At 56.2% G+C, this 26,643-nt stretch overlaps 1 protein-coding gene across 2 annotated transcripts in view; it reads right to left on the bottom strand.

Moving 5' to 3' along the window:
• Positions 1 to 26,643, bottom strand: part of ADD2 (adducin 2) — an 88,808-nt gene that overhangs the window by 38,668 nt on the left and 23,497 nt on the right. Inside the window, exon 2 of one of the 2 annotated variants that reach the window (XM_041753981.1) lies at positions 306 to 421. The exons of the other annotated variant lie outside the window; for it this stretch is intronic. The gene's annotated coding sequence lies outside the window, so the exon portion shown is untranslated. The remainder of the gene's footprint in view (positions 1 to 305; positions 422 to 26,643) is intronic. 2 annotated transcript variants of the gene reach the window in all.

Genomic DNA, 26,643 nt, shown 5'->3' on the forward strand with positions numbered 1-26,643 from the left:
AGCTGCTCAGGACGGAAGGCGGGCACCTTGCAGGCGGGCACCTTGCAGGTGGGCACCTTGCAGGCAGGCACCTTGCAGGCGGTGCGCCTTCCTCCAAGTCTCCTTGGAGGAAGGTGACTAAGGGGGCTGTGTGAGGACTTTGGCCCCTGCCGGCGGGGGGGGTGTTTGTGCCTTCTAAGGTCCTTCAGACTCACGGCAACGAGTCCCCCAATCCCGCTGGCGCCTGGAGGCTCGTCCTGGTGAGACGGACCCAACCGAGAAGTGTGCCTCACGTCCCATCACCACCAAAACTGCCAACCAATTACCAGGAGGCTGGACCGGCACTGTCCCAGGCTGCGGCTTCTCAGGGCTCGGCCCGTGCACCCGCTTCACTCTCGGGGCACCGACCGCATCTACAGGACCTCAAACATCCGGGTGGAGGCTGAAAAACACAAGCGCACGTATCAGGGTCTTGCACTCCTCACCCATCAGCTGCTGAGAGATTCTTAAAGATGAGCGTGAAGTGGAATTTGATGTCAAAGCCCGTCCCGTCTACGGAGCAGGAGCGGCACGGGCGGCTTCATTATCTTCCCAGGTGGGGCCGACGTTCTTTTCGGAGAGGAACTGGGAGAGCCCTCCCCTGAGCCTTGGCCTCTCTCCACGCGGCCGAGGGAGCACAATGCACAATCCCACTTGGCGCGGAGGCCCACGGCTGCCAGGCTGGGAGGCACAGGGCGCCCCATTCCGCACCCCAGCCCTTCACGAGGAGCCTCAGCGCACAGCCGCTGGTGGGAGAGAATTTCGGCTGCAGCCGAGGAAGCGGGAGCGGCCTGGGGCACAGCACGCCGCAGGACAGCGCGGGGGCTTCACGGGCAAGGCCACGGGCGGGGGGTTCGCAGAGATGAGCCACTGCTGGACACACGCTGCGGGGCCGGCCCGTCACGACGTTCGTCATCAGAACATTCAGACACACGGAACACGAGCCATGGTTCTGCGCTTTCGGCCGGGCGCGCGGGCTCAGTGAGGAGGCCTGTGTCCCCGGCTGGCGGCCCCCCAGCTCCTGCCCACACGGCCCCGGGGCGCTCCCCGGCCGTCCTTCCTCACGGCCACTTCAGCTGCGTCCCCCACTCTGGGCAGACTCGCCGACCGCCGGGCGCCGGGAGAGCCGGTCTCGGTAGCTGTGGCGTGTGCGAGGGGCTAGGCTCTGCGCACCCGCGGGGGCCCCCGAGTCCGCCCGGCCGGCCGGCGCACACTGGGCTCCCCTGGACCCGGTCCTGGGCTCGCGGCTCTCCGGGTCCTGGCCGTTGCTTCTGTGACTCTTCTCCGCGCTTGGCTGGGCCCGCTGCCGGCGGGGGTCCCCCTCCCACGGGCCTGTTTCAGCTAGAACGGGGTCACGGCCACCCAGGGCTGCTTCTGTCCCACGCCCACCCCCGTTTCCAGGCTGGCTCGCTCCGGCGCAGGCCCTCTGGATGCCAGTCTGTTGCGAGGCGGCCAGGCGTGTCCTCCAACTGCCCCTGCAGCCTCGTGAGCTGAGGCGCGAGCTCCTGCCCTTCCGCAGCGGCCCCTGCCACAGGGGTGCGAGGTCTGTGGCCATAACCTGCCAAGACCTGGATTCTCAGAGTCTGAGCTATTTCTTGTGTCCACTGAAAGAACTCATTTTTTTGCCTCCAGGAGCGACCCGCACCACCTGCATACGGAGACGGGCACCTGTCCCCCAGGTCAGTATGCACTGGACCCTAACTCCTATCCCGACCTCGGCTGCTGTTAAAATTCTGCTATTAGAAGTTCATTCCTTGGGTTGTAGCGTTACCCCCTGATTAAAACGAAAATAGGCCTGAGGGTTATCAGGCAAACGTAACCCCCCCATGGAGCCCTGACCATCGGGGTCTGCTTGCTCGGCCAGGCGGGGCGGGGCCCCAGGACCACAGCGGCCACATCACCCTCCACGTCCCCAGGTCCCCGCGCTCTGCAGGCTTAGTGCCCAGCTGTTCATGCACCTGCGGCAGAGCCAAGAGGCAAGGCGCCCAGGTCATGAGAAAGCAGCACCCCGCCCAGGGTGCCCGGCACCTCCCCGGGGCAGGACCTGCAAGGCCCCCGCTCCCACGTCCCGTCAGGCGGGGCTGCCAGGCGGCTCGGGCTCAGGGTCGCTGCCCTAGGTGGTGGCCCACTGCGCTGCGACGCTCAGAGCCCTTGCTCACTCAGGTGCCGCCCGGCCACTGCGGGTGGGCCTGTGCGGGCGGCCAGCCCTGACCCAGCGCCGGGGCCCCCTCCACAGCTGGCGCCTCCTCCTGCGCTTGCGCACCCCACTGCGACCGCGTCACCATCCGGAAGGGCCACCGTGCTGTCACCGCCCTGCCACGCGCCCACCCGGGCTCCCGCCGCCTGGGGCAGCGTTCCTGTGCTTCCTTCCCGCTGATGCTTGCTCTTCTGGCCAAAATTCAGCCAAATTTAGATTGTAACATGGATCCTTTTTACAGCCACCAAACATAAAGGTTTAATTCTGAATTTGCCTTTTCGAACCAACACATGCTGCGTGCCGGAGACCCAAGGCCCCCCATCGCCAACCGGACGACTGGGGGACCTTGCTTTTGTCCTTCCCTTGAGGCTGCCACCCAGCAGAGCGGGACCCAGGCCCTCACCCCGTAGGTCTCCCGGGGCCTGCCCAACCCCAGCCGCCTCCCGTGGGTGCCTCCCACCGCCCACACCCGGTGGCTGCCTCCCTGCCTTGTCCAAGCTCACCTCTGCCCGGAGAACTGTCCTCGTTTCCTTCTCCTTCGGGTCAGCAGGTCCTCCCCCACCCCAACCCGGTCTCTTAGCTCCCGGCGCCTCTACTCCCCGCTTCCCTGCACCCGCTATCTGACGGCACCAGGCTACGTCCCGGTGTGGGCGGGAGGGCGGGTGGGGGGGGGCTGCACCTGTGCCCCAGCTGCTTCCAGACCCGGTGCCCCTGCTGCCCTGATGTCAGTCAAGCTGGAACTCCGCTGACGGTTCCTGAGGCCGCACTGCAGGGCCCTGGGGTCCCAGGCGTCCCTGGGGGGCTCATGGTAGGTGCTGGGGACCAGTGGCCTCACAGGGAGCCATGGGCATTAACGGAGGGCCCGTGGCAGCCCCCCTGGTGCACGGGCCTCCTGCTCGGCGACAAGCCCCTCTTCTTGGCTGCTGAGAAGCAGAAGTGCCGTGACCCACTGCTGCTCGACGGGCAGATCCAAGGTCACGGGGTCGCACTGGTTACAGGGAGAAAGGGGCGAAGGGGGACAGAGCGGGGGCCACAACAGGTGCCACAGGGCGTCGCTGCAGCCCCTGGCCGGGCTCTTACCTCCCCCTCCAGCAGCCCCTCCGCTGCCTGGGACCCTCGACTCTTCGCCCAGCAGCGTCCTGAGGCTCCGCCTCGCGTGTCCCACTGTCGCCCTCCCGGGAGAGCAGCCAGGAACGGCACCCACACGGGCACACCGCGCTGTTCTCCTCCGTGTCCCCCGCAGACCAGGCCACGGATCACAGGAGTGGGAACTCGCGCTCCTACGGGTCACTCCTGGCGGCTCCCGAGGAGCGGAAGGTCTGGAAGGGGAGCACGGGGGCCCACGTTGTGCGAGGAGCTGGGGCAGGCAGGCCCGTCTCCCCCTTCAGCGGGAGCTGCCCAAACAGGACGGGCCCGAGCGCCCCGAGCCCGGGTGCAAAGGTGTGGCGCACGGCGGTGCCCGGCTGCCCCGGCCCCACAGCACAGCCTCCCGGCCAAGCCTCGGACCTGAAGTCGGAGCCCGAGCTCACCGACTGAGCCCCGGGGCCTCCGGGAGGCGGTGGAGGCCAGGGCCTCGCCCCGCTGCTCCCTTGGGCCCGGCCACGCCCTGCCTGGCCCCGCAGATAGAGGGAGGGCGCCTCCGCGGGCGCGGCTGAGGCCTGTCCCCGGCTCCACCCGGTCCTGAGCCCCCGAGTTCCACGTAGGTATCAGCTGCTGTGACTACGTAGGACAAAAATAGTTTAAGGGAAGAAAGGGAGGAAGGAGAGAGACGGTGAAGCGTCCGCGTCCGTCTCCGGAGGCCCCTCCGCGGACCCCTGCACGTCCAGAAGCCTCGCGCGGCCGAGCATCCCCGACGCCCCCTTCCAGCCACGTCCGCGGCATTTTAAAGCCCTTCTAGTAACGGGCCCCAGGCCTACCGGTGGGTGGGCACGTCCCCCCCCCCATCACCCAGAAGTCGCACTGCTGGGCGACGAGCCGACCTGGCCTCCTTTGTCACCACTCGAACTCGGCCCCACTCCCTCTCACGGGACAAGCGCGATTATTTGCTCTGTACCTACTGGTGGCCAAGAGTGAGCGAGAACTGGGACTGGGCAGAAGAGATGTCTCCAAAAGAAAGGAGACCTGGTCCCCGCCTGCCACAGACCCGCCGTCATTTTAAGGTGAAAAATACGAGCACGGATACAACCGCGTGTGTGCAACAAGCACCGAGCACACCCCTTGCAGGCCGCCTCTGAGATGATCGCGTCTCTCTGCACACACACACACACACACACACACACACACACACACACATGGGGAACTGGAGATAAATGTTTGTTTTCAACGCTGTTTTGGAAGAGGGGACTGGAAGCCCGAGGCCCACGTTTACGAGGACGCAAGTTTTCAGATCTTGAAGGAAGACGTTATTCCCTCAACAAGATTCGGGCTGTTACACCCAGATGGGGAGGGGCCTGCTGGGCCCTTCTCATCGGCGCCGAAGCGCAGGGCGGCCCCCGCCCCCAGCTCTCAGGGGTGGACCTGGAGGCTCCAGGGCAGGGGGTGACCTGGTCGCAGCCACAGACCATCCAAGGGCAGAGCCTTGCTTGAACCCATCTGGTTCCAGAGCCTGTCGGCCCCTTGCACTTCACCACGCGTCCTTCTCCTCCACGTGAAGGTGATGCAAGGGGCCCGGTGGGAAGGGCAGCAGGTCAGCAAACAGCTAAAGCCCGAGGCCCAGGCTTCCTACGCTTCAGAGAAGCCCCGTAAAGGATGATTCGGTCCCTATTTCTGGCATGGGGACCCAGAGGGGATGATTCACAATCGCCTGCGATGGAGTTGGGGGCAGGGGTGGCTCGTGGAGGGATCACGGCAGTCCTGGGGGCAGAGCTGCTGCAGAGCCTCGCGAGCCAGGGGGCCCCAGGGAGGCCCCAACCTTGAGTCTCCGGCCCTCGGCTTTAATCCACTTGTCAGGCATCTCCGCCACCAACTGCAAAACTGTGCGGGCTTCCCGCCTTCCGTGAGGGGGACGAAGGGGGGCTCCGGACGCCCCGGTGACAGAGGGACAGCGCTGAGCTAGCAGGAAGCCTGGGCCCAGCCTTCAAATGCTCAGTCCCCTCAGTGAAAAGGTCAGCGGAACGTGCACACTGTGTGGATGAAAGCTCGTCAAGGGGACGGCCTAATTGATCTGACACGTCCTGTGATTCCCTGCTCCGCGCCTCCGGCCGCCCTCGAATCCGGGCACGGACACCCCCGAGCCGTCGTCTTGTCCACCTTTCACTTCCGGCCGAACCGGACCCGAGACCACGGAGCTCTATTTTGAAAAGCGTCCCCTCGGTCAAGGTCAGACGCGGAACAGTCGGTTCTGCTTTTTGGCCTCAACTGCGGTCATTTGCTCTTGGGCAGGAGAGTGAAACGTGACCCGCTGAATCACGCGGCGAGACTTCGTCGCTCGCCATTCCCAGTTCCAGCCCGGAAACCCGGAGACAGCTAGTGAGGACCTGCCCTGCCATGTCCACTAGGCTAAAGGGCGTCCTAGGCCACGGGGGTGGAAACAGATGCTCTTTTATTGAGCACGTTCAGGTCAGAACTGTTTTGCTGTTTTTTTTTCCCCATTGGTTTTTTGGGGAGGGCTTTCCTACCTGCTAGGCACAAAAGGAAATTCTAAGAGGACCTCACATCTAGGACGAGAGCGGGCTCGGACTCCATCCGAAGCCTCTAGACGAAGGATGCGGTAAAAATTCACGGCTGCAGTGACACCCAGGCCTTGCCGAGCTGGGGCGTGGGATGAAGACCCCACGGGCCCGGGGAGAGGGGATGGTGAGGAAACGGGGCTAAAGGGTGGGAGGGTCTAAAGGCTTGCATGGAAATCGTGCTGGGCTCTGCAGTCTCAAGGCAGAGACATCCCCAGAGCCTGGGAAGGGAGGCTCAGGCTGCCACGGAGTCCCTCGTCCTCTCAGGGGCAACAGGAGGCACCTGCCGGACTTGCTTCTCCTCCCAGTGATCCTCCCCGCGGCTCTTTACGGCCTGGATTTTATTGTGACGGTGCTAAGGGAGGAACTATTTCAGCTTCTCTCCGTCTCTGCGTGCGGGTGCATCGGGGTCAACCGCGCGCTCACCGAACCCACGTCGTCGTCTTCCTGGCGCCCATTCCCCGGCCTCCCGGCCTGGCGAGGCTCTGAGCGGAGGTGATGCGCATGGCCCGGCGCCCAGGTGACTAGGAGCAGAGGCGCCTGCTCCACACGCTTTGTCCTCTTGCCTCCCTGCTGGATGCAGAGGATCCGGGAGAAATTCTGGGGCCTCGGGGATATCGTGGCCATCGACTGCAGGGGGCTGCGGTGTCACTGCAGGCGGCCCCGAGCGACTGGGCCACTGCTGTTACGGCTCACGGCCCACCCCGAACGACACAGCCATGCTCTGCGGTCTGACCTCGAGATGCTTTCCCGTCGACTTGATCAGGGTCACCCCTTGTCCATACTTGACATGAATACTTAGCTGAATCCGCAGATCGTAAGACAGGACCTCCCACTTCAGGGGCTCCTGAGATCCCATAAAGTCACCGATAAAACTCGGGAAGAAGGAAGTGGAAGATAAGCGGCACGGCAGCAACTTGCGGGAGACGCTGGAGACTCAGGCAGCTTCGCCTCCAGGACATCCGCTTGAAGAAGTGTCATTCTATGTGCCGGCAAATCGAACACCAATAAAAAATAAATTTATTAAAAAAAAAGGCAGCCCCGGTGGCACAGCGGTTTAGCACCGCCTGCAGCCCGGGGTGTGATCCTGGAGACCCGCATGGAGCCTGCTTCTTCCTCTGCTTGTGTCTCTGCCTCTCTCTCTGGGTCTCTCATGAATAAATAAATAAAATCTTAAAAAAAAAAAAAAAGACAAGATGAGACAAAAAAATGGAGATGGATCCATGACCTGAGTGGTTGAAAACCACCCTGGCTGGGAGTGCTCTCCAGAGGGCCTCGCACATACCGGGTGCTCAACAGCTGCTAGTTCCCATCTCCCATGTCCTCTCTTTCAGAACCTTCCCAGATCTGCCTGCTTTTCCCCAATTTTGGGAGAAGACAGATTTGAGGCAAACAGAGGGAAGATGATACTACTGAGGGGACTGGGGGGTGGCAAGTAACTCAGTAGAAGTCCAGGCTGTCTCCCTGCACTCAGGGAGGCGGCCCCACCCTACGGCCTTGCGGCTAAGAACTCCGGAAAGCATCAGGGGCCCGGGATCAAACCCAGCTCTGCATCTGTCTAGCTTCGTGTATTTGGGCAAATCAATTAATTTCTCTAAACCTCAGTTTCTTGGCCTGTACAATGGACACAGGAACAGAACCTCCTTAGATGATTATGCGAAATAATACATGAAAGCACAGGGCCTAGTAATCGATATGGGCTCAATACACGTTAGGTGCTACTATCGAATCACTCTTCCTGTGGCCTATTGACGTCGTAACAATTGGATTTCTTAAAACTGCAGCCTGGATTCCACCTTGCCAGCAAGCATACATCTGGGCTCACCGTCCCATCAGATGTTCTCAAGGGAACGTCAACGCATCCGTGAAACTCGGCTTAAAAACATTAGGCAGATTATGTTTGCTGCTGAATTTCTGTACTAAAGACTCAGGTAGATTTTTGGTCCGTAGGCGGTTCTAAATGGCGGGTTTCTCTTTTCCATCCGAGCAGATAATCTAGAGATTCCAGTGCGGTTACCCTGTTCTCCTTGCATCCCTGATGAGAATGCCTGGACTGCTTACAGGTTTTTCCAGCTAATTCCCTGACCCCCCTGACCTGGCTATTTATTACAGACACAGAAAGCTGTGCCCAGACATCTGACATGCCTTGTGCCTTGGAGGACTGCTGGCCCTTCCCGGCAGTCGAGCTTGGGATTAGAAGAAAGGGGTGAGGTTTTCAGTCTGGGAAAAATACAAGTGGCAAAGGGCTGCAAACCAAGGCAGAAAATCACGGAGGGTTACAAAGTGAGTGAATACAGGGGGAGGCCCCCCCTTTCTCACCTGAAAAACAGAGGCATTTAAAGTAAATTAAATGAAGTTTTGCACCTGGTTAGTAAGCAAGATAGGATACATGCTGAAACATCCCCCAAAGGCCTAAACATCCCCAAAAGGCCTTAACATCCCCCCAAGGGCCTAAACATCCCCCTAGAGGCCTAAACATCCCCCTAAAGGCCTAAGCATTCCCCCAAAGGCCTAAACAGTCCCCCAAGGGCCTAAACATCCCCCAAGGGCCTAAACATCCCCCTAAAGGCCTAAACATCCCCCTAGAGGCCTAAACATCCCCCTAAAGGCCTAAACATCCCCAAAAGCCTGAAACATCCCCCTAAAGCCGTAAGCATCCCCCAAAGACCTAAACATCCCCTCAAAGGCCTAAACATCCCCAAAAGGCCTAAACATCCCCCAAAAGGCCTAAACATCCCCCCAAAGGCCTAAACATCCCCCCAAAGGCCTAAACACCCCCCTAAAGAGCTCTTTGATAATAAACAGCCATAAGGCATTTAGCCAGGACAAGCTGTGTCGTGGGAAAGTGCACGTATCCAATACTAAATGAAAATGCCTTGGGGTGGAATAAATAATACCTGGAGGCCCCCCAACCTCCAAACACTATAGGGTGGGGGTGGGATAGCTGCCCACACTGCATCTTTGCCTTCTTTGTGCCCAGCCTCCCTGGGAAGTGGGACAAAGGGCCGTGATGCCATCTCCCTCCTACACCTTTGAACCCTGTATAATTCCAGAAACATATTACATAATTTCAGAAGCATCATCATATGACAAAGCACACAGATTCTGGCGCAGACTGGTTTGTGCCCAAGGCTCAGCTCTGCTAGCTGTGAGATTTTAGGTGAGTTACTGAGCCATCCCATGCCTCCGTTTCCCCATCTGTAAAGGGGGGTGGTGATTATGATAGCAACCCCAAAGGGTTGTCGCAGCCAAAAGGATTCATCCCTGGAAAACGCATAGGACGCGATCTGTCACGGAAAACACATTCAAGAATGCTGCGATCATTTGGCGACGGTCAGCGGCGCGAGTGAACCCAAACTCCAGGCTGGACCCGTGAGGCGGGGGGGGGGGGGGGGGGGGGGGGGCACTGGCATGCGGCTTGGAAGCACGGACGTGTCCGAGGGGGTCTGTAGTAGGTCGCACAGTGGCACCGCAAAAAAAATACGTCCATGACCTAACTCCCAGAACCTGAGAATTGGGGCTTATTTGGAAAATGGATCCTGAACGATGAGACTAATTTAAGAATCTCGCGCTGAAATCGTCCTAGAGTATCCAAGTGTGCCCCGAATCCCAGCACACATTCCTGACGGGACGCACGGACAAGACGGCCCCAGGAAGACGGGCAGCTACGGGCGTGACGCAGCTGCAAGGCCAGGAACACCAGCGCCCAGCGGCTGGAGGAAGGCAGGATTCTTCCCCTGGAGCCTTTGCAGGCCGCGCAGCCTCGGTTGTGCACTTCTGGCCTCCAGAGCATCTGGGCGCTACTTTAACCTTCACGCGCACACAACCTGCCGAGGGATCTACCAACCTACAGGCTCTGGTTCAGTCGCCTGGGGCGAGGCCGGAGACGCCGCACTTCTCCAACGATCCTAAGTGATGCCATCTTCACGGCCCATAGACCGCGCTCTGAGTGGTGAGCGCGTAAGAGCATATTGTCACCGGCAGCCCGTGATGATAAAGGGGACGCGTGGAACAAAGGGCCGGAGGTCGCAGATCCAGTCAACTGCTACACTTGGCCACCGTGACAGCGAAGGGCTGGAGGACAGAGAGCAGAAGCGGGGCGCGGGCTGGGGCGGCGCAGCTCCCCAGGCCCGGTCGATGCTTCTGAATTGAACAGCAGCTCACTGGGGCGGTACTAATGGGTTCCGACGGCTCCTGTTCATCACTCTCTAACAGGGTCAACCAAGAAGTGGTCTCATCCTTTTGGTTGGAAAAAAAAAAAAAAAACCCCAACAGTAACAAAAACGAAATAAGATCTCCTTACCCCGGCTTACGAGGGCCCCGAATAATTCCTAGGAGAATGGAAACGCTGGTGATCGAGTCCCCGTTTCCCACCTTCGGTGAACCTGACGGAGACTTATGCATCAGCACTTGTGTTTTTTTAAAGATTTTATTCATTTATTTATTTTGAGAGAGAGGAGGAGGAGGAGGAGCAGAAGGAGAGGGACAAGCAATTCCATGCTGAGCGCGCAGCCCCACATGACCCTGAGATCATGACCCGAAATCAAGAGTCAGACATTTAACTGAGCCAACCAGGCAGCCCTTCCCTTTTGTTTTTACGGAGTGGAAAATGCTTGGTCCAAGAGGCAACGAGAACTCGCCTGTCGTGTAGCCTGGGCTCTTCGACGTGGGAGAGGGTGTTGAGAAGCTCAGGCTGGTCAACGACAGAGCAGAGGCCACCGGCACGTCTCAGGTGGGGGCAGGAGTGGGGTAGCTCACCCACTAAAACAGCCTGGGGCTAAAAAACAAAAAAAAGCTGGTCTGCCAAGGGCAACGTAGGCATGGGCAGAAGAGGCCAATGCCCCATTGGCCTAGTTAAAGAGAAAACCAGCAGCCCCAAATGGAGTCGTGACACTAGGCCAAGTCACCAAACCGGGGCTCACTGTCTAACGTGACTGCAGTCCAAGCCCCCCCGCCAAATGTCATCTTGAGTGGCCTGTAGGAATCAGGGGTCACACAGAACCTGTCCTGGTCCCTGACGAGGAGGCCATCCACCACCAAGACCCCCCACCCCGAGGACGAGGAGGCCATCCACCACCAAGACCGCCCGCGCTGTCCCCTAAGGGCACGTGGCCTCTCCCGGAACGTTCCTGTCCATTCCTTTGCTAAGTGTCCAGCCAGGTCCTGCCTGTGCAGCCCTTCCCTTCCGTCAGCTCCTCCCAGCTCGCCCAATGCTCCCCGATCCGTGAATTACTGAATAAAAGCCAACTGGCCTTCAAACTTCTCAGACAAATTTTGTCTTTAACAACCTCACTACGTTCGTTTCCCACGGATCCCTCTCCAGTGCCCGCCTGCGATCCAATCCACATAGACGGTTTTGTCCCTAGAGCGGGTCACAAACCCGCGGCATCACCCGCGTCCGGAGCCACGATGGCCGTGCCCTCGGATCACGCGGCAGCTCCCGCGTTCTGGAGGCTGCAGACAGACGCCCTCTGCGCTCGGTCAGCAGGAGGGGAGGCGGCTTCCGGGGTCAGCGTGGGCTCAGGGCAGGGCAGGGCCACCGGCCACGTCTTCCCGGGGAACAGGACCAAGTCCTCTCGGCCTTCACGCCTCGGCCAGTGTGTCTGCAGGGAACGCCCGGCCCAGACACAGGGCCACCCCCCAGCCCGCCTGGGCCCAGCTCTCCCCTCCCCTGGCCAAGGCCCTCCCATTCCCCAGCGCCTGGTTCTCTGGTGCTTTGTGGCTCTGGCACCTGGCGTTTGCCACCAGGCTGGCGTCTTTTCCTGCTATTACTCACCCCTGCACGTGAGTCGGGGCAAAGACGACTACTGCGTGAGTGTCCCCAGCTCTCCGCCCCGCAGCCTCGCCTCCCTGACCTCCAGGAGGAGCCCCCTGGCCTCAGGGGCTCTTCCGTGCTTTGTGGGGTAGGATGGAGGGGAAGGGAGCTGAGAGAGAACCAGGGGGACCGTCGGGGAAGGCGAGTCTGAGGCACCGTGTTGGGAGAGGAGCAGCAACGTGAGGTGCGAGGGCAGCAGCAGCGGAGAAGGGGGCTCAGGAGCTGTGGGGCCACCCACTCCCCGTCTCACAGTCAGGACACGCACAACCTCGAGTCATCGCGAAGGGCTTCCGGTCACTGAAGCGCGTCCATGAGGTCACAGCACGGCACGCGGTGTGGACGTCAGGGACGTGGCTGCGGGAGGAACCATCTACGCCTCCGAGCTCTCCTCCGCGATGGCCTGCGGGGTCATTCCCGCACCCGTCGGCCGGGCCGGGGAGCCCACGGTGGCAGGGCCGAGCGGGCTGGGGTACCCCCGACGAGGAGCCTGACGCCCGGGAGGGGTCTGCGGCGAGAGCGCCTGTGTGCGCGGCGCGGCCTGACGACGCCGTGTGACCGCCGTGCCCCCTCCTTCCCTTAGGTGAGGGGACAGCAAACCCATCCCGTCTGCCCGGTGCTGACCCGACACCCGCTCCGAGCAGGTGCTTCGTGTGACGATCCAGGCGGCGTTCTCGAAAAGCCTGCCACGGACACCGGCCCGCTGCGAACTGTTCACGGCAGAAGCCCCGTGTGGACGCGGGGGTCCTCCAGGTCACGGGCGCGACCCCGTGACCTCCTTCCCTTCCCCGAAGGCCTCGTGTCCGTCCGGGGCGAGTCCGGCGCAGAAGGCGCTCAGCGCCCCTCGGGATGCCCGCGGGCTCCTGGCGGCCGAGCCGCGCGTCTCAGTCAAGGCTCCTCTGGCCTCAAGGACACAGAGTCCAGAGCGACCGGCCCAGCGACGGGGCTGCTCCCGCCACCCGCCTTCCCTCCCCGCCTCGGCTTCCTGCGGCCTGTCCTCCTCGCCTGTTCCCTCCCGGGCTGCCCACCTCCGTGCAGCTTCCCGCGGGAGGGGCCCTGGCCCCAGGGCAGGCGGACCCCCCCCACCGTCCCCAGCCTCCCTCCAGCCTCCCCCCTCCCCGGCAGAGTGGCCTCCCGCTGGGCGGGCCCTGGGCGGCCCCGGGACCCTGTCGCCTCCTGTCGCCTGCGCAGACGGCCTGCGGTGAACGCCCTCCGCCGAGGAACGTCCGTCCTCGCGAGCGCCCGACGGACACACAGCCCAGCTCCCCGCTCCCTTCACCGAACCCTGAGAAGACGGAGGCCGAGGGCGTGTGACTTGTGCAAGGAGGGACCCGGGGATAGCCTGGCCCGGCGGCCTGGGCTCCCTGGCTCTGCCTGCCTCACCCCTGCGGAAAGCCGGAGGGCTTGGTCTTTGCATTTGAGCCCCGTCGTGCGGCTTCGGGGGCCCAAGCCCCGTCCCCTCACGTGCCCGCTGGACGCCAGGAGCCACTCAGGCCTTTGCTCCGCGAGGTGCACGCTCGTGCCTTAGCGTAGCCGGCCCCGAGCACAGCCAGCCCCGTGGGCCTCTGTGCCTCAGTTTCTTTTTTTTTTTTTTTTTTAATTTTTATTTATTTATGATAGTCATACAGAGAGAGAAAGAGAGAGGCAGAGACACAGACAGAGGGAGAAGCAGGCTCCATGCACCGGGAGCCCGATGTGGGATTCGATCCCGGGTCTCCAGGATCGCGCCCTGGGCCAAAGGCAGGCGCCAAACCGCTGTGCCACCCAGGGATCCCTGTGCCTCAGTTTCTATGTCCAAGGGAACCAAAGTGACCCCAAACCATCACTTCCAGAGGCATTTAAGCGGTTCTCTCAGTGCATGAAGCAAAACTCAGCCCCTTAGATTTTGGAGCAGACGGAGTCTCAGCTCCGCGAAGCAGGCTTGATTTAATAGTTATTTAAAACCTCGCGTCTTAAACACGCGGCGCTTCTGCTAATTAACGCCTCGCGGTTTCTCAGGAGTGCCACCTGCGACCCTCGTGCGGCGGAGGGCTGCGGCCCGGGTGGGGGATGCCTGGAGCTCGCCGGCACCTCGCTTGCGAGGAGGGTGCCCCCCCCAACCCAGTGCGTGCTACGGGGTAGAGGCGGCACCGCGAGACCTCGCGTTTCTCTCAGCCACACTCGCCCTACGAGAGGGCAGCTGTGCCACCCAGGACCCTGACGGAGGCTCTGGGGACTCCGTGCCCCGCATCTTGAGGCCCCGCCGGCAAGGAGGCTGCTGCGACTCCGTCGGAAGCGGTCCCGCGGGAAGAGCCGGGGGCCTGGTCCTGCATCTCGCACCGACCTGCTCCGCGATGAGAACAAGCCCTGGACGTCCTTGGGCCTCTGGGCCCCCGTGGGCAGCCTCCGAGACGCCCTGCGACCTGGCGCCCGGCGGTGCCCCGTGGGTCAGAGGCGGGCTCGCCATCTCCCTGGCCATCCTGCTGGCCCTCAGACGTGCCAGGAGCGTGGATGCGGGACAGGGTCTGCCGGGACCCATAGGGTAGCAAGGTCCTGGGGCGGGGAGGACGCCTCCATGTAAAAAGCCGAGCCGAGGATGCTCCTGTGAGGGGGGCCCCCGGCCTGCCTGGGGGGTCGGGGTCCCCCCTTCGGAGGATGATAGATCAGAGGGCCTCGCGGGCGGCTCCAGGAGGCTACAGCTCGCCCTTTGCCTACCGGGAGAGGGGGGCAGGTGAGAGCGAAGTTTGAGCCACAAGAGGAAGGACTTGCCCAGAAATATCCCCGGGAGGTACCGGGTCGTGGCCCCCGCTGCCCGTCCGTGCACCTGTCCGAGGGGCCTTCCTCTGCTAATTAGCTCCCATCCCATCCGACACCCTTGGCCCACGGGTGCTGCTCAGTCTCCCATCTAACCCAGCCGGCACCCGAGTGCTGTGCACCGACACGACACGCGCAGAGTAAGGTGGATTGGAACAGACGCGCTGCTCGTGTGAGCTCAGGGTCCCGCGGCCACGTGTGTCGCATCTGCCTCGGGCTACGATGCTGCAGATCCTTTCCCCGCATTTTCCCGGCAGCAGATGTTGCCGCTTGCGGGAGGCGTGAGATGGCCCTGGCCTGCCTTCTCCCCTGCCACCTGCAGGCCGCTCTTGGAGGAAGGGGGGTGGCGCACGAATTAAACAGCCGCCGCCCCAAGACAGGCTGCCCTGCCGTCGGCCCAGGGGCCAAGCAAGCTGAACCTGCGGGCTCGCATCAGGGAAGGGCCTGGGTCCCAAAGCCTGTCCGGAGGATGCCCTGTGAGCCAGCGTCAGCCTGTCGGGCGCGGACTCCCCAACCGCCCAGCTGCCTGGCCACGCGGATCACTTCTAGCTAAAGGAGGAAAAGATGCTTTTCATGCGGCCGTCCAGGGCGCCGGGTGAGAACCTACCTACTGACGCCTTAAACGTGTGATCAAGGTGTTGCTGGTAAAATACGTCAAGGAGCAGAAACAATGCGGCGGGAAGCAAGGGAGGACGCGATGCTTGGATGCCAGCGTAGACGGCGTAACTGATGTCGCCGTGCCACCTGGGACGTTTATGATATTTTTAAAATACAGTAAGAGTTGGCGAGTTTTCAGGACCGGGCTGCTGCATGGATAAAGAAAGGATCTTCTTTCTTGTCGCCGAGTCCCCGCTCTCCGCAGACACACAAAGCCCACCCCCAGAGGCCGGCGAGCAGACTTCATCTCTGTTGTCAAGGAAACCAGTCTGTTCTCAGCTCCAGAATTAGAAAGCCGGGGCCCAGCCTCAGCACCGCCTTCTGCCCACTTCTCCACAGGGCCCGCCACCTCCTCCCCACTGGGGACCCCGAGAGCATCACAGCGCCAGGAGCACCGGCCGGTGGAGCAGGGGCCCCTCGCACGGCCCGAACCAACGCAGCTGACGGGTGCACAGCCCACACGAACAAGTGCACCGGGGGAGATGAGTTCATCCGTAAAGGGAGAGAACAGTTGACGAGGGACAAGCGACTGACCCACGTGACTGGGAATGGCTTAGGGAAGTAGGATTAACCCTCCAATGCCACCCAGCACTTTTTTCTCCAAAACACCCACCCTCGCATTTCTCCAAACGGGAGAGTCAGCCCACTGGCATCTACCAAGGGCTCAAACCTGGTGCGAGGCGGGGAGTGGGGCCCAGGGGAGCCTTTCGGGGGTGAAGGGTCTGGGTAAATATCCCCCTGTTGGGGAGGGGGCACTGGAGAGTCAGAGGTAGGGAACCCCAGTATTATAACCACCAGGGAAGTGGGGTCAGAGACAGGGAAAGACCGAGGGGAGGGGAGACGATGGCTGGTACCTCCCGGGATACGCTCTGCGACACCCGAGCGCGGGCAACGGGGGCCTGAAGGGATACACGTTAGGGTCGGTCCTGCCCAGAAAATAGCCACTGTGCTTGATGCTCTGAACTCCCTGAGCCACGTTGTCAGAAGTGAGCGCCCTTTACCTTGCATCACCCTATGTGGACACGTGCTTTATCCGTCCTTATAAACCAACAGTCCGGGCAGCCCCAGTGGCCCAGCGGTGTAGCGCTGCCTACAGCCCGGGGTGTGATCCTGGAGTCCCGGGATCGAGTCCTGCGTCGGGCTCCCTGCATGGAGCCTGCTTCTCCCTTGGCCTGTGTCTCTGCCTCTCTCTGTGTCTCTCATGAATAAATAAATAAAATCTTTAAAAAAAAAGAAAAAGAAAACCCAAGAGTCCTGCAGATGCAATCCCGACCCATCTCTGTCCTCCGCAGCCCCGGAAGGACCCCTTGCAGGTACGAGGCCTAGGCGTGGCTCTGCGGAGTGTTCGTGAACGAAGGCTTCTTCTAGACACTGGGACATCACCCACAGAAAGTGCTCACATTTTTGAAGTCGATTAGAAGAAAGAATTTTAAGATTTTCGACTCTCGAGTTCAAAGAGTGGTGGTTGGGTTTTCAGCCCCTGCGGTGCTTTCTCCGACTCTCCCAATTATCGCGATTGCCTCATTACGACCGATAACACCACTGATGAGGACGAGCCTCGTCACAGGAAGCCACAGTGAGACGCGGGAGCAGGGAAATAGGGAACGAAGGGCACTCCCGGGATTCAACGCTAAGAGGGCATGGAGTGTGGGGGATGAGTAACGATAGAGGAACTGAGTCCTTATGGGGGGAGGGGGCCAGTCCTGGGACACGGTTCATGCAACACAAAGTTTAAAATATCCCAAATCCTTCGCCTGGATTTCTCAAGCGCTGGTAAGAATAGAGTCTCCAGCAGTACTTTTAATTCTTTTTTTTTTTTTAATTTTTTTTTATTTATTTATGATAGTCACAGAGAGAGAGAGAGAGAGAGAGAGAGAGAGGCAGAGACACAGGCAGAGGGAGAAGCAGGCTCCATGCACTGGGAGCCTGATGTGGGATTTGATCCTGGGTCTCCAGGATCGCGCCCTGGGCCAAAGGCAGGCGCCAAACCGCTGCGCCACCCAGGGATCCCAGTACTTTTAATTCTTAATTTTATTTTTTATTTGAAGTCAATTAGGCAACATAGAGATCATCACTAGTTTCAGACACAGTTTTCCATCCTCCGTCCTTCGCCCGGCAGTCCTTAAAATCTCCCTTCTCCTCCCCGATGCACGGCACTCGCCTAAGGGAGCTAGACAGGCCTTTCCCCTTCGGCTCAGCCTAGTCTACCCTTGGCCCCCTTCTTTCTCCTCACCCCCCCCCCACAGCTTCACCTCCATCATGCAGAAACCTCACTCAATTTGTCTTCCCTTTCTCCTGCCCTGCCCACGTCTCCCTCCAGGCCCCGTCCCTCTTCCCCCACCGTGCACCCCAGGAGCCGCGGAACAGGCTTCATTATCCCGGCCTGCCTTCCCCCTCGGGAGGGCCCCACAGGGCAAGGGAAGAAGCCGTGTACACAAACCGGAGTCGTCCTCAAGCGTCCAGGGAGCAGAACAGAAACACCGAGAACAGTCAGCTGGACGGCGATGACGTCTGCTGCATCCCCTGCAGAAGGACTGTGTCAGAGGAAGGAGAGCCAGGCCGGCACGAAGGCACAACCGAGGCTCACGGAGCAGCCCGGGGTGGGCCAGCCGGCCGGAGTCGGAGCGCTGCCCACCACGTCGTCCTAACGCTAGTTTCTGGAGAAATATAGGGTCAGGCAACCACATTTTCATAGAAACGACACGGGCTGGCTGACATTTCTAGAGAAGACTCCTCACATTATGGTGAAATTTAAACTGGGCAGCCCGGGTGGCTCCGTGGTTAGCGCCGCCTTCAGCCCAGGGTGTGACCCCAGGGTCCCGGGATGGAGTCCTGCGTCGGGCTCCTTGCAGGGAGCCTGCTTCTCCCTCTGCCTGGGTCTCTGCCTCTCTCTCCCTCTCTGTGTCTATCATGAATAAATAAATAAAATCTTTAAAAAAAATAAAATAAACAAACTGCTTTCTGTGCCACAGAAAACTGGTGACAGCTCCTTGACTGTGCTGACCCACAACATTCAGGTGGTTTTGCAAAATCCCCTCTGGGCCTCATGATGCAAGCATAGCAGTCCCCTGAGGTCGGTCCCCAGGTTCAGCCGAAATTTCTAAACAAAGAAGACGAGACAGAGAGCTAGGGACTGGGAGAAGCTATTTAGTCTGTTGGGAACATCTAGATTTGCTCCTGTGCCTTTCAAGAAGCTGCCCAGTTCAGAAAATCTTATTAAGATCTGTAAAGGATCTAGTTCTTTCCATACTTGATTTAAACAAACACACAAAAGTTGAATGAAATACTCGAATCATAGCAGCCTGGAGGGCGGCGGAAACACAGCCCAGCCGGTACGCTCCAAGGGCTCCGTCAGGGGAGGAAGGCCACCCCTGTCATCAAACGGACACTTGGGGCTTCGTACTGTTTTGAGACGTTTAATTCATCCAAGCGATGTTCTGATTCCACCTCCCTGAGAATTCTTCTGTGGTTCAGCTTCTCACCTCCATGTGAGGCCTAAAGACAGCAAGTTCTGGCAAACATGCCATAGATTGCCTCCCATCTTCGCCACCGCTCTTTAGAGCGGAAATTGTTATTCCCATCTTACAGACGGGAAACTGAGGCCCGTGGCATTTACGTTTCTCAGAAACACAGCTAATAAGTGGCTGAGCTGAACACTCGCCGTGGGCTCATCCGATTCCAAAGCCCAGGAAACCAAGAGGCATAGCAATTGTTTCTATAGCTGGTTTATTTAAAAAGAAAATTAAACACTAGTTGAGAGACTTATTTATAAATGCAAACAAAAATCTGGTCATGGGTGACCAAAAGTGTTGTAAATGATGACAAATATAAGAAACGCCAGTTGAGGATGGTGTCTACCTAATGATCCATTTACTCACTCTCCCTCGACTTTTCATTAAAATCCCATGTTGAGTCACACGTTAAATCAGATCAAGACTCACAAAGACTATTAGACTAGAGCCAGAGCAACGATGGGCGTTTATTCATCACGAGACCTAAGAGATTAGAAGGAGAGGCCCAGGTGGTGACTGACAGGCACCTTTCTTTGTCACTTGTAGGAGACCAAGCTCAGTAGATGGCGGTGACACCTTCTTCCTCCCCCATTGCCTGCCTCCCGGCTCTGTCCTCCCCAGAAACTTCAGCAACCTTCCCACCAGCACATGGAAGCGGTTCCTTGAGAGGCCAGAGCCGCTCTGCACCTCTCGTGAGCATCTCCTGCCACGTGCAGCACCTGCACCAGGACGGCAGTGCAGCCAGGGGCAGGACGGACTCCAATCCCACGCTGCAGCGAGGGACTGGAAGACACAAATAAGAAGTGACGATCACAGGAGGTGTGTGGGAACCAAACAGAATCCACCTCTGGGGGGGGGATCCCTGGTGGCTCAGCGGTTTAGCGCTTGCCTTCGACCCAGGGCGCGATCCTGGAGACCCGGGATCGAGTCCCGCGTCGGGCTCCCTGCCTGGAGCCTGCTTCTCCCTCTGCCTGTGTCTTTGCCTCTCTCTCTCTCTCTCTCTCTCTCTCTCTCTATGTCTGTCATGAATAAATAAAAAATAAAATAAAAATAAAAAAATCCACCTTTAGGCTGCTTATACAAAGATATGTGTATGTCATTCAACATGATTAGAAATTATTAGCTATCAAAAAAGGAGAAATTATTAGCTATCTAGGAAAAAATAAATGTAAACAAACAACATTCATACCAAAGACAACAAGAGTCACAGTAAAAACCTCTAGACAAGGCAAAGATTGTTTTTATATTTGAAAAGAGTAATTCCCACAATGAAAATATCATATTGAAGGGCTGATGTTATGCATCAAGTAACATAGTGTTAAACTATATATATTTTGATGTATATGTATACACACATATTTGTTATAGATACATATAGGCTACATACACATACACGTATAATCAAAAGCAAATGCAAATTAGTTAGAAAATAACGGGATCAGGCAGCCCCAGTGGCACAGTGGTTTAGCGCCGCCTTCAGCCCAGGTCGTGATCCTGGAGACCCGGGATCAAGTCCCATGTCGGGCTCCGTGCATGGAGCCTGCTTCTCCCTCTGCCTGTGTCTCTGCCTCTCTCTCTCTCTCTCTCTGTGTGTGTCTCTATGAATAAATAAAATCTTTAAAAAAAAAAAAAGAAAAGAAAAGAACGGGATCCAAAAAATAATGGATGACATTAATGCACTTCTCAGTTCATAACAAATTAAAAAGGTTAAAAAGTGAGGGGAGAGGGTACAAAAGCCGGAACAGGTCGATCAGTTAGGCTTAAATGTATCCCTCGACACCCACAACTCACAATACAAACTCAGGAACCAGTAGGTTTGGATGACAAGGTATATATTGAACATAAACTTATAGAAAGCAGTTTCACTGCACACATTGAGAGCAGGGCAAAATGCCTGTTAAACAGTCCAGCAAGGCATGTCTTCATTCTAGAAGCATCATTTATCTTGAGGGAAATAGTGCGGTTTTTATGTTTTTTGTTTTGTTCTATTTTTCGGGTCTAAGAACTTTTTTGATGGGCCTCTTACAAAAAGGAAAGTGAGTTCCTGCCTCCCTTGCTGTGAAATGATAAATATATATATACTGGTCTCTGCCCCCGGTTCCTGACACAGAGCTCCTAAAACCCTTGGAATTTTCTGGATGACAGGGAGGATAGGCGTGTCTTATACAGAGTTCTTAAATCCATTGGAGCTTTCTGGATTATAGGAGCATCTTTTGTTTTAAAGAAGTGACTCTTGTTGGGCTTTAGGATAGAGGCGGGTCACCAGAAAGACCAAGGTATGATCAGGAGCCTGGAACTTTCAACCCTATCTCCCATCTTCTAGCACGGCGAGGGGGGCTGGGAACTGAGCTAATAATAATCGATCATGTCTCTGTGATGAAGCTGCATAAAAATCTCTACGATGCAGGATTTGGGGAGCCTCCAGGTTGGTGAACGAATCCACATGGGAGGAGGGTGGCCCACCCCAACTCCACAGGGACAGAAGCCCTTTGCTTGAGACCCTTCCAGACCTCACCGTCTCTACCTCTTCATCTGACTGTTCATCTGTATCCTTTATCATTTATTATATAATAAACCAGGAGACGTAAGCAATTCCCTAAATTCTGTGGGCTGTTCTCGCAAATAAGAGGGGTTGGGGAACTCCTGATTCACAATCAGAAGTGTGCAGAGACCTGGGCTTGCAAGTGGCTTCTGAAGTGAGTGTAGTCTTGTGAGGCTGAGCCCTTAACCTGTTGTATCTGATGCCAACTCCTGCTAGGTTGTGTCAGGATTGAATTGAATTCTGGCATTATGGAATTGGTCAGTGTATAAAAACAAAAACAAAAACAAAAAAAACTCACACATTTCATGTCAGAAACACTGTGGGCAAAGGAAACAAGTCCCTTTTACCTGCCAACGCCTACCAGCCTTGATGTGGGTGAAGATGGGGAACGAGGGGATCGGCAGTAACCAGGGAATCAGAAGTGGACACCAGCAGCAAATGGGGAAAGGTGGGGGGATGCAGGAGTAGGCAGGTGCCCTGGACGGGAACACGGCCGCACCAGGGGCCTACGGAAACACACAGGCGGGAATTAGCCGTGATGGAGAACGGCCGATAAATCTCAAGAGTCGTCAATGCTGAACTAAATTTCAAAGTCGTTTCCAGCCCGTTGCTGTAAATACCTTCTGTGAGCCTGATCCTTTGGTCCGCAGCCTGACAAGCACAGAGCCTGGCGCTACTGGCGCTCTGGGAGGAGGAAGGCGAGAGGACAGCGTTTGGTGAGGGCAAATGCATGACGCACAGGGAGCTCCTTGGGCAGGACGGCCACGCCTGCTCCCCAGGATCTGCGTCCTCTCCACTTCCGGGTACAGAGGAGGGTGATCCTTTCCCACCCGCGTCCGGCTCGGTACTGCCTGTGTCTTCTTGTGATCAATGAACTATGAACAGAAGCTCCTCCGGGAAGAAGCGTTTTAGAGCCCATCCCCCTGCTGCAGCCACCCGCACTTTCCAGATGGTGACAAATCCATCAGCTTAAGTCTCTAAGTAAGGGAGGCGTGGGACAGGGCCCCCCTCCGGAAAGTAGGAGACCTGCAGCAGGAGCCAGCGCGAGATCTCTCTTGTGCTCAGCCCCTGAGTCACGGAGGGGTTTGATGCTGCAGCATGGCAGGTCGGTCACAACACGGTCTGAATAAGGTCCTGGTCTGTAGTGTAGACTAAGAAGTAGACCAAGAAGTGTAACTTCCTCCACCCAAAATGTCCCAAGTAGGGGCACCTGGGAGGCTCAGGGCATGACCCTGGGTCCCGGGATTGAGTCCCACGTCCGGCTCCTCGCAGGGAGCCTGCTTCTCCCTCTGCCTGTGTCTCTGCCTCTCTCTCTGGGTCTCTCAGGAATAAATAAATAAAACACATTCTTTTAAAATGTCTTAGGGAATCTGTGAAAGGCATGGACCTTCCTACAGTTTGTGGAATAGAGGTTTGAGCCATTTTGGTTATGTGTCAAAAGAAAGGTAAACTGTGTATCAAAAAGGGACTAGAGATCTTAGAGACATTTGGATAACACATTGATGGAACATTCATAAAAATTTACTACAAATCAGGACAGAAAGTGATCTCCAACAAACCCTAAAGATTGAGAAAGACATATCTGACCACAAAACATTAAAACTAGGCAACACATTTTTAACAACAGAAAACCGCCACTTAAAAACAAAACAAAAAACAACCACCACCTAGAAATCTTAAAACTCTCCCCTAAATAACATTTGTTCACAAAGGAAATCTAAACTGTAATCGCATATTATTTAGAAAATTACAGAAAGAACGCTATATGCCAACCATCGGTGGCTGCAGCCAGAGCCACATTTAGAAACAAAATAAGTCTTACAGCCTTTGAGGTTTTTATTAACAAGACTGAAAGCAAAATATCTAAGCACTCAACTTTAAAGGTTAGAAAGACGGGGGCTCCTGGTGGCCCAGCGGGTTCAGCATCTGTCTTTGGCTCAAGTCACGATCCCAGGGTTCGGGGTCAAGGCCCCAAACGGGCTCCCCGCTCAGCAGGGACTCTGCTTCTCCCGCTGGCCCTCCGCCTGCTGTGTGCGTGTACGCTCTCTCTCCCTCTCACTCACTTTCTCTCTCGCAAATAAATGAAATCTTAAAAAAAAAAAAAAAAAAAAGAAAGAAAAAGAAAAACAGAGTAAGTTTAAGGAGAGAAGAAGGGAATGAAGATAACAAAAATCAGCGAAACAACTAATCCAAGAGGTGGCTATAAATAGGTATATTCTTGGCAACTCAATAAAGAAGTGGCTAATACATGAAACTGGGAATGGGAACATACCACTTTATAGAGGTAGAATGACCATCTATGAGGACAGGAGCACAGGAAGCCCAGCCAGGGGGGCTGGGGAGGTACGAGGGGAGGAAGGACTGTGTGATGTTACTCAGCAATGACCCTGCTTTGGAAAACGGCTGCCTAATTGTGTCGAGTGTTACCATTTGATCTGGCAACTTCCAGGGAGAGCCGTATTTGCAACAAGCTCCATGCGTGAGTTACAAGAAGCACAATTCGCAGCATAGAGAACAATCCAATTCTGCTTTGCGGGTGTTGGGAGGGAGGGGACATCCTCATGACTAGTCCATGGTGCCTCTTCACATTTCATACTGCCCTGGATCCGGATGGGTGCCTCCCCCTAGGACCGGCTCACAAAGTACCCCCAGTTACTGGAGACATAGGAGGGAGCCAAGTCCACCAGGAGAACAAGCTGACGCCAACATGGGGTACAAGAGGTGTGTCTAGGCTTCTGAGGGTGGTGACGGTCAAGGCCTTCCCTCTCCTTCGAGGCCCGGGCCAAGCCCCTCCTCCAGCCTGGGCCCCTACTTACTTCTGCTTGGTGAGGGTGGGCCCTAATGTAAACTACGGACCTTGGGTGGTCGTGTGCCAGCGTAGGTGCCTCCATTATAACCCACATACCATGCTCGCAGGGTGCGCACGGCGGAGGAGGCTAAGCAGGTGTGGGGGCAGGGAGTATATGGAAACCTCTGTAGCTTCTGCTCAGTTTTGCTATGAACCTAAAAATGCTCTAAAAAAAAATCCTTTTACAAAAATCCAAGTACCGTTTGCAGCTCTGACTAGGCAACCACCACTTATCGCCCTTCTTTGGCATTTCCTTGCTTTTCTCTCTCTCTCTCTCTTCTCTTTCTCTTCTCCTTCTCCCACTTCAGACCATCTGACCGCCCTGGAGCCAGGGGGCCAGGGTCATAATCCCAACTCCTCCCAGCTGTGGACTTGCAGGCAAATCAATCAACCAGTTTTGACATCTCTCCAATCAGCAATAAAAGGAAGACGTTTTCAAAGTATCCTGAGAACGCTCAAGGTTCTAGAGAAATGCATCAGGCATTCTGTAAGCATCTGATTCCATCTGTTCTTCTGGAAAGACTATAATAAACCAGGCCTTTAATATCACTAATATAAATATGTCTCAGACTACCGATCCCTTGTGCCAGTTCTTCTTTTCCATAACTGCTTTTCCTTCTGCAGACTGGAGAGCTGCCTAAAACTTGTCCTGGGACAAGAAAGTTCTATTTCTGAGCTTGTGATGTTTTTGAGAGCTAACGCCTAGGCATGTCTGCTCACACGAAAATGTGCCATCAAGTGCATCACCCAAGACCATGTGCACCCGGCCCAAGGAGACGCCACGGGCAGCTCAGCTCCACCTGTGCTGGGAGCCAGCTCTTGATGCGGCAAGACTAAGTTTTGGGTAACCCCATCTAACTTTACTTATACGTAGTTTCTTTTAGGGGAAGTGGAATAGTTAAATTTAAAAAGAGAAACGGGACTGCTGGTTTGAAGACAGAGAATTTAAAAAGAAAACATGATGATGCCTGTGACCAAAGTGATTAAATTCAAGGCGAACCGCCAAGCCAGACTCAGCCGGCACCTACTGATCCTTCCACTTTTTGGCTACAGAACCGCAGTGCGTGAAACAGGAGGAAGACCAGGAAAGACAAGACAATGCAGTAGCTATTACCTGTCTTCAGCACTCACCTTTCAGGACAAGATCCATTCAAGCTCTTGATGTGCTCTGTAGCCAGCTCTGGCAAAATGAGCTTTGGGGGTGTCTGCCATAGAACATGTACCTAGTGAGCCTAAAAATGAGGTCCTTGGCTACACTCAGTATAAGACAAACATCCCAACGTGTTTTTTCAGGTTATGCAATATTGAAGTCTGACAGTGCACGTTTAACATCGCCCAGGAGGGAAGAACACATGCTCTCCTGTAAAAGCTTATTAAATCTTACGCTGTAGACCTTGTTACATATGCATCAACCGAAAAGCCTACTTCAAAAATATGGTACTGCTGTCAGCACAGTCCCCCCCGCACCCCAAGACTGTGCATTTAATGACTTAAGTAAATAGGTCAAAGTCATCACCACAAAGTTACATCTTGTGATGGATTAGGTTCCAAAGTCCATTAATAAGGCCGAAATTGGTTAAAGTCAAAATTATCCCTGGACATCTAAATGGCCAGGAAAAATAGAGCAATAGAGCACGATGGTCGATGTGTCGCCCCACACAGTAATGTGCATGTGCAAGTAAGTAACATGTGCATTGTGATGTCCGACTCACAGAAGAATCCACGCAGAATGTAACCTGGTCGGCCTTCTTACGGTTTCTCTGGGAGCTGGATTACTGAAATACAGGTGAGCGCGAGGAACTTCTGCTCTACAGGAAACGTTCGGAGTTTCACTGATAGAAAGGCAGGAACTTGTGGTTCTCCTTATGCTGCTTCTTGGACATTATAATCCCTCCGGTAATTAATAAGGAGAATGGATGCTCTTGGCACACTTAACACTGACACGGGAAGAGGAGAAATGTCCTCTCTTCTCAGTAAGTATGTAAAACCTCAAGCACATTTGTGAAATTTGGAAAGACTTGTCAGGTTTAATTTTTAAATAAATCTGTTGGGGTTTTTTAAAGATTTTTTAAAAAGATTTATCTATCTATCTATCTATCTATCTATTTATTTATTTATGATCGACACAGAGAGAGAGAGGCAGAGACACAGGAGGAGAGAGAAGCAGGCTCCATGCTGGGAGCCCAATGTAGGGCTCGATCCCGAGACTCCAGGATCGCATCCTGGGCCAAAGGCAGATGCCAAACTGCTGAGCCACCCAGGGATCCCCTGTTTTTTTTTTTTGTTGTTTGTTTGTTTGTTTTTAATTTATTTGTTTGAGAGAGAGAAGGAGCAGGAGGGACAGAGGGAAAGAAAGAGAGAATCTCAAGCAGGCTCTGAGCTCAGCACAGAGCCCAACAGGGTGCTCCATCTCATGACCCTGAGATCACGACCTGGCCAAAACCGAGAGTCAGACATGTAGCCAACTGCACCACCCAGGTGCCCCTTAAATAAACCTGGTTTTGAGAACCCAGGAGTAGAGACCTCCCAAAAGCATGGTTGTAGCTTTTTTTATTTTTTTTTTGGTTGTAGCTTACTTAAAGCCATCCTTGTACAT

This window comes from Vulpes lagopus, chromosome 5 (genome assembly GCF_018345385.1).
Source record: "Vulpes lagopus strain Blue_001 chromosome 5, ASM1834538v1, whole genome shotgun sequence".
Classification (NCBI taxonomy): Eukaryota; Metazoa; Chordata; class Mammalia; order Carnivora; family Canidae; genus Vulpes; species Vulpes lagopus.